The sequence below is a fragment of the Zingiber officinale genome, chromosome 2B (genome assembly GCF_018446385.1).
Source record: "Zingiber officinale cultivar Zhangliang chromosome 2B, Zo_v1.1, whole genome shotgun sequence".
Lineage (NCBI taxonomy): Eukaryota > Viridiplantae > Streptophyta > Magnoliopsida > Zingiberales > Zingiberaceae > Zingiber > Zingiber officinale.
In genome coordinates, this window is record NC_055989.1 from 1042359 (window position 1) to 1050375 (window position 8017).

An 8017-nucleotide genomic window follows, 5' to 3' on the forward strand; every position below is an offset into this window, starting at 1 on the left:
TCATATCATAAACATAGTGAAAAACATGAGGATTCAAGGGGACACGAAATAGTTGGAAGAGAATGACAATCCAACATAGTAGCCTGATGGAGTTGAGAGCCAACTACTGGAGGGGAATATAAAAAGAATGAGAGATTTTCGAAAAGAAAGGGGCAGGGGATGGGAAAATGAAGACCCCCCAAAGCTAGTCCTTAAAAAAGATGATATAGTCTGGGTGGAGGAAGATAAGGATGATCAAGAGTGTCGGGGATGATAATGTGATGATCGGAAGAAAGTTTGAAAGTGAGCCAAACTTGGTCCACCTCCCCATCTTTGAAGTCATAAAGGGTGGAGATATACAACAAGTTGAGAATATTTACAAAAGCATCAAGGGCCCGAGTGCGGAGAAAAGAGGACACAAAAGGTTAAGGAAAACCTACAAGTGAAAAAGGTCGAAAAACTAAATCACGGTGGCAAGCGATGAGAATTGGAAGGACGCAGTAAGCATAGACAAAAATCCTAGGCCAACAGAGTTTATAAACTCTAAGGATGCGTTTAGTTCAAGTTATCAATCATAATTTTAATTATATGATTATCAGATAATCACATAACTAAGATTATAAGAAATAAAATATAATTTAATATTGTTTAATTCAATCATAAGTAATATAATGAAAACTTGATTGTTTGAAAATTTTAATGTATAACCTATTTTGACATTTATTTTATTACCCCTAGTTTAATCCTAAGCATTTTTACCATTAAATCAATTTGATATTTGATTATTTTTTTAAAAATAAAATAATTAATATTAATAATAATAATAGATTGATAATATATATAATAAATAAATATTATTAATTTATCAATTTTAAAAATTCCTAGATCTCACTATATCATTTACTTCCCTTTCAAAATTCAAATATCATGGGACGGACACGGAGGAACGCGTGAGATGACCGCATCACCTTCTACCACCCGATTTAAATTTTACCTTCAAACTATTAGATTGAATAATTGCAAAGTATCATTGTTGAGTTTGTCATTCAATAGGCTTTGACTAATTAATACCGAACGTTCAATGTGACAAAGTGTAGAATTGTCAAAATAGATATTGTTAATTATAACCACTAAAATTAAATTAGATTCGGTTGCCGAATTGTCAGATCAAAGTCAAAGATTTAGCTACAAAATAAATAAGAAAACACAATCAGATAATTACCAAATTAGATACACATAAATTGATTGTCATTTGCTTGTGTTCAAGTAGACACACATAACTTTGGGTCAATTTATTTATTTGGTCTCGTCGATTTTTAGAATTATTTTTTCCTTATTTAAAATTTCTCTCACAAATCAATTATATACAGATAACTGAATTACATGAGATGGTTACACATTCGCAAGAGTTGCATGAGTCGACTGCACATTCGCGCAAGAGTTGCACGGTTTTCAAAAGGTTATAGATTGTTGTCATGTTATGCATATTGACATAATTTTGAATAATGCATAAAATTTAATTTTGCTAGTCATTATTCTTGTGTTGTTTTATAATTCAAAATTTTAATTTTTTCTTTTGTATATTATATTAAGAATAAAATTTCTTGCTTTTATATTGAAAATTACATCTATTTTCTATTCGTTACAAATTTAGTAGTTGTTCTTTACATGCTGATTGGATCTTTTGTTACTAGAGCCATATTTTGTAAGGTATGCTTCTTTCTATTATTTGTTAATTCAATTGTGAGAATTCTCTTTTTTGACTAAAGTAATCTCTTCTTGATGTATAGTTTATGTGACCTTCTAGTATACCTATAATTCATTTTTATGTTTTTGATAATGTATTGCATTCATCCACTACTGCAAGTCATTGATCTACTACAAGTCTAATCAGTTAACTGACGTCCAAAAGCATCTTTGATGATGTCCTTGCTTCTCTGAATGTGAGTATCAATTTTTTTATTTTCACATTTTGTTCAATTTGCATGTATTTTAAAAAAATAACATAGCCAAACTTTTACTTGGTTCGGAGCTTGTGGTGACTCCTACTTCAAGGCCCGTGCTTGAGAGTGTTTTCGTTGGACAATCCATTAATAACTTGTCTAACTCAAGTTTAATGATCCAACATCCAGTCAACTTTGACTCGTTGAGATTCATTGCTTAGCATCTAGTCAATTAGATGCTAAGCAAGAAGTCCCAACAAGTCAAGATTGACTAGATGCTAAGTAAGGAGTCTCAACCAGTCAAGGTTGATTGGATGTTGAATTTGGGTCATTAGACTTGAGTTAGACAAGTTATTAGTGGATTGCCCAACGAAAACACTCTCAAGCACGGGCCTTGAAGTAGGAGTCACCACAAGTTCCGAACCAAGTAAAAATTTGACTATATTATTTTCTTTAAATACATGTAAATTGAACAAAATGTGAAAATAAAAAACTGATACCCACATTCAGAGAAGCAAGGGCATCATCAAGATATTTTTGGACGTCAGTTAACTGATTGGACTTGTAGTCGATCAATGACTTGCAGTAATGGATGAATGCCATACATTATCAAAAACATAAAAACGAATTATAGGTATACTAGAAGGTCACATAAACTATATAACAACCAGAAGAGAATGAGAAATTACTTTAGCTAAAAAAGAGAATTCTCACAATTGAAATTAACAAATAATAGAAAGAAGCATACCTTACAAAATATGACTTTAATAACAAAAGATCCAATCAGCATGTAAAGAACAACCAATAAATTTGTAACTGGAATAGACGATAGATGCAATTTTTAATATAAAAGCAAGAAATTTTATTCTTTTTATAATATACAAAAGAAAAAACTAAAGTTTTGAATTATAAAGCAACACATGAATAATGACTAGCAAAATTAATCTTTATGCATCATTCAAAATTATGTCAATATGCATAACATAACAACAATCTATAACCTTTTGAAAACATATACTAAGCAAATACCTGTTTTGTCCCGCTCTTGCAGATGTGATTCGTGCAACTCTTGCAAATGTGGAGCCGACTCATGCAACTCTTGCGAATGTGCAACCATCTCGTGTAACTCAGTTATCTGTATACAATTGATATGTGAAAGAAATTATAAATAAGAAAAAAAATAATTCTAAGAATCGACAAGTCCAAACAAATAAATTGATCCCACTGTAGGATCTTTGACACAGTAGTTCTGCCACGCTTACTCTCCGGTATCAATGAATCGACATGCGGGCGTCTCGTACGCCTTCTTCAAACTCGCGATCCTGCTTCAGTGTGCTTCATCCACAGTGTTGTCTTCTCACTGTCGCTTCTCATATCTGAACGATTGAGATCAGATCTAGTCGGATGGTCTAGATCAGCTAAATTCTCATGGATGGTCGGGATAGTTAGATCACAATGAACGGTTCAGATCATCCCAAACCAATCAAATCTAAATGAATGGCCAGGATTGATCAGATCTCCATAAATGGATAGAATCAAATTTACAGCTCCAATTCATTCCCTGCACAATTCACATTCACACCCTTAGATTTATACACAATTATAGGAAAATTTGCATAAAAACTCAAAATAAATCCAAACTACAAATCCATTCATGCACACGAATTAAAGCTAATATGAGCATCCAAAACACACATAGATGCCTCATTAAGTTAGAACTCTTGTCAGACTACTTAAACTCATAGCAACCTGTTGATTTTTCCTGCACTGCAATTCAGTGACCAATTTCAAAATTCACTATCTAGTAGTAGCATGCTGACTCATAGCAGACTCAAACAGATTGGCAATCCAATTGGTAATAGAAAATCAAATGCTCCACTTAACTTTTATTGATCAAATAGTTGTAACCAAATCTGGCATGCAGCAACAAATCCAGATTTCAGCTTTCTGGTTTAACAGATGGAACCATTACAGCAATTGGAAAGGAAGACACCAATCAACACTAAGTCATAAAAAATTCGTTTAGGCTTTCCACCGATCAACGAACTGTATCAACACAATTAATCCTAAACTGACAGGGCCTCAAATGTACCGGAAATCAGAAATTAGAAATCAGAAAAACAAAAATCAGCCTCATCGAATTTCCTATATATATTTTTCTTCTTAACATTCAAGGATACTAAGAATCCAATTCACAACTCCAGATTCACCATCCAAGCGAGTAAAATCAGGTTTCAAACTTAATAGAGTTCCAGAATTTCCTTAATAAGGCTGAACTTGAGCTCAACCCCTCTTAATCCAACTCCCTCCTCATCTTCTACTCACTTCTGCAATTTCTTTTTTTGAATGATGCCTCATTCTCTCTCTTTTCTTTTTAAACAAGCAGATTTACACCATTCCCCCCCACCCACCAATATGGACCTTAGTTTCATTGTCCTTTCTGAAATAGCTTAAGATTGGATCAGACAATCACTAGAGCAGGAGGGTGCAACAAAATTCCACTTCACAACACTCCCATTTTTTTCTTCTTCACGAGTTGTTAGTATCCTGGACCCTTCTGAATTCTGGAACAATGGTTTTTGATCTTCAATGTTGGAGTCTATGTTAAGTGTGCGTAGAAAGAATAGAAACTATCTCTACAAAATAAAACTTACTACTAATTGAGTGAATTTAGATATAACTCCAGTAGATAAGAAAATGAGAAAAAAAAATAGATTGCGATGACATGGACATATATCCAAGATGCTCAATTGATTTATAGTTAGGATAGTGGAATCTATTAGAGTGGAAAATATAAGGGGATAAAAAAATAGAAAAAATCATTGCATAGACTTCCATGGACGTATAATAGTTGGGACAAACATAAATTGACACTTGTATGATTGTTTTTGTGTCTAACAACTAAATTGCATTGAGCAATTTTTCTTTATCTAAAATTAGGGACTGAGGATAACAGTTCAATATGATAAAGTGGCCTCAGCTAAATTTTAAATTTCAAGTATAAGCAGAATGGTTTGGAGTCAAATAGGAAGTTCCTCAGACAAAATATCATGATACAATACTGAACTAACCATCAGCTCCAATTCGTACAACTCAAAGCACAATTAAAAATAAGGACAAGATGGCATACCCTATAAAATATCTATTTGGATGCATGGATTATAATTACTAAAATCAAAACAAGTTAGTATAGTTTTGCACCTAAGGTCCTAAATCATATCTGGAAACAAGTAAACCAGTTAAAATCAGTCAGGAAGCACAAGAGAAATGCAAAGAAATGGCAAACAAAATGAATAATGGTGTAGAACACTAGCATTATAAGAGTATGTGAAGAATATAATTCTCATTTCTCAATTAAGACAATAGAATTTATTATGAGAACAAAGGTTTAGATGACAATGCTACTAGGCAAAAGCTACAAGAAATACAAGTGCAATTGCTCTTCATTTTCTAATTTCTCAAAGGTTGAGAATTTGCCTTTAGAAGTCACATTCTCCATTAATCTTATAGAAAAGTTGGAAGAAATTATAATGCGCTTAAAATGCGTAAGCTAACTTAATGGCAGTAGAATAATTGATACTACCTTACAAATATTCTAGATTAGTCCACGCTGTAAACTGAGATTGTATTCAGGAATGTCAGTTGATGTTCCAATGCGAATCCTCACCAACCAACCTTGGTTAGGGCCAGACCATCTTGCCCCATTCCACATAAAAATGTGAAAGAGCAGGCAAGGAGTTTATTGCTCAACCTTCTCTGTACGGTCATAGAATCGGGGGAAAGAGCAGACAAGAGAATGAGAGGATGAAGAGAGAAGAAATACCAAAGTGAATTAAATTGATAAATAGCTAAAATACAACCATTACATTATCTTACAAACAATTAAGAGGACGACAAACATAGAAAACAACTTGGCAGAAGTCACTGGGATGAAATTATAAATTTACTTTGAACATTGGTAATTTGCAAACTCTTCTGGCAACTCAATGGTGCAGGGGCTGTAAAGAAAGCTTTGTACCATAACTCACGTTGCCCTAACTTAAGCTCTTTTTTTGTCAGGATGAGATAGTAAGTCAAGCCCCAACCCTAAACTGCCTGCCCCACCTTGTTTTCATTCCTGACCATCCCTACTCAAGTGTCAAGCTCCTCCATTAGTGATTTGAATTTCTCATCAAGGCCCAAACCCAAGTCAGACTAGAATCATTCTTAGTCACATACATATAAGACGCATGGAAATTCCACCATTATCAGGAACCCTTTTCCTTGGTTCACTTACCAAGCTCAAGACTAGGTTTACTACAAAGTCATATCATAACCATATTAGATCCCAAAAGTCTTCCACACTAATTTGTTTCAAGCATGCAAGTTTCAACGTAAGGGCGTTTAGAAATATAAAATAATAATGATGATGAGAAGAAAAAAATCTTGGCACTGAAAAAACAAAATTTTCTCATATTAACAATCAAAAAAGCACTGAGACCAGTTATCACTGAATAAAAACTTTAGGTAGCATTGCATTTCCTTTTCACGGAATAGATAGCTACAATACTATGCTTATAACTAGAGATTCAGCAATACCAATGCCCGCCATCTCGCTGGTCAGCGCACTGCACCCTTTTCCTTCTCAAACCAGATCGAGATTCAACGACGTCAGGAGAAGGAATCTGAACACTTACGCGGATATACAAGCTCGACGACGAAGAAGAGGCGGCGTTTCGGCCTGTATAGTCAGGTATGGAAGCTGAAATAGGAAGCCTATAAGACAACGGTGGCCAGGAAGATGCACCGGCTTAGGGTTCCGGGGACGGGACGGAAAACCGAAGGACCGAAGGCCTGCGGAGGACCGTGAAATAGGAAGCCTATAAGACAACGGCGACCAGGAAGATGCTCCGGCTTAGGGTTCCGGGGACGGAGCGGAGAACGGAAACACCGAGGGTCTGCGGACGACCGTGAAGGTATAAGACGTGACTTTCTTTTGTAGTCCATTTTGGGCCAGGCCCAAATAATTAGTCAATGGCCATTTATGACCTAACCCATTATAGTAGGGCCGTATTTCGTCTTGGGGTTGGTGACATTTTTTTTATTTAAAAACACCGAGGGTCTTGTGCTTTTTCCGGATTATCCTATATTTATATCTGATTCTAATAATTTTTTTCAAAATAAATATATTCACACAGACTATTTATAGTGGCAAAAAGTGAATACGTTCGCCAGCACTCTCATCAATCCGTCATGCGCTGGCCACTAGATCGTCCCGAAAAGACACGCATAAAAAATTTATGGTATATTGAAAAGATGCACTATTACCCCGGGAGCAAAATTGGCACATTTACAAAGGGTCAAGTTGAATCAACCCATTCAAAACGTCATATTGAAATCACAAATCTTGACCCTTTCACGGATATGAATACAATCTCAACAAGTCTCGTTCACAATGGAAATCTTTTCTCTTCCATTTCTTCTCGATTCACTTATATTTAACAAGGTTAACTACTTCGAACTATGTACCTCAATGGGGTTAAATGGCAGTAGTTCAAAACTATTATCTGGTTCGAAGCCTATGCCCTCATCTCGTAGCTTTGATAATATAGAGGAGTAGTTTTCTGAAGAAGTAACAATCTTGTAGTAGATGCAAATGGTGAAATATTTTAGGAAACACAAGAAAGTAACTACACTGCAAGCATTCTATTAAGAAATTCAGGTCCACTGCACTGAAAAATGATGCATTCAACTTGAATTGCTATCTTTTGAATATACAACACATCTTTGCTTGATTTTGTTCCATCAAATTGGATCATGATTTATCTAAGACTAGCAAGTGAAAATCACCAAATAACATGACACCAAAGAGCAAACTTTAATATGTCATCGTTTGGTTCTTGGAAGTACCTGTCAGGTCGATCTTCTTCTGAGTCATCTTCAGACTCTGGTGGTTCTATAACGTCTTCAGCACCAGCATCCAATGCAATAGTGAGTAGCTGATCTTTGTCAGCGGCGTTGGCCTTTATGTTTATGGCCTGTGCTCGCCTGAATTTGAATAAGATAGATCCTGGATCAGCAAGTTTTGCTCCACAGTCCTTTGTCACTCCTCTGAC

At 35.0% G+C, this 8017-nt stretch overlaps 1 long non-coding RNA gene across 1 annotated transcript; it reads right to left on the reverse strand.

Annotated features, from left to right (window-relative positions):
• Window positions 1-2935: 2935 nt before the first annotated feature.
• On the reverse strand, window positions 2936-6874 carry LOC122044961. The gene is made up of 2 exons (XR_006129872.1): window positions 6501-6874; window positions 2936-3483 (listed from the first exon to the last, which is right to left on the reverse strand). It is a non-coding gene; the product is annotated as an uncharacterized LOC122044961 (long non-coding RNA).
• Window positions 6875-8017: the final 1143 nt, after the last annotated feature.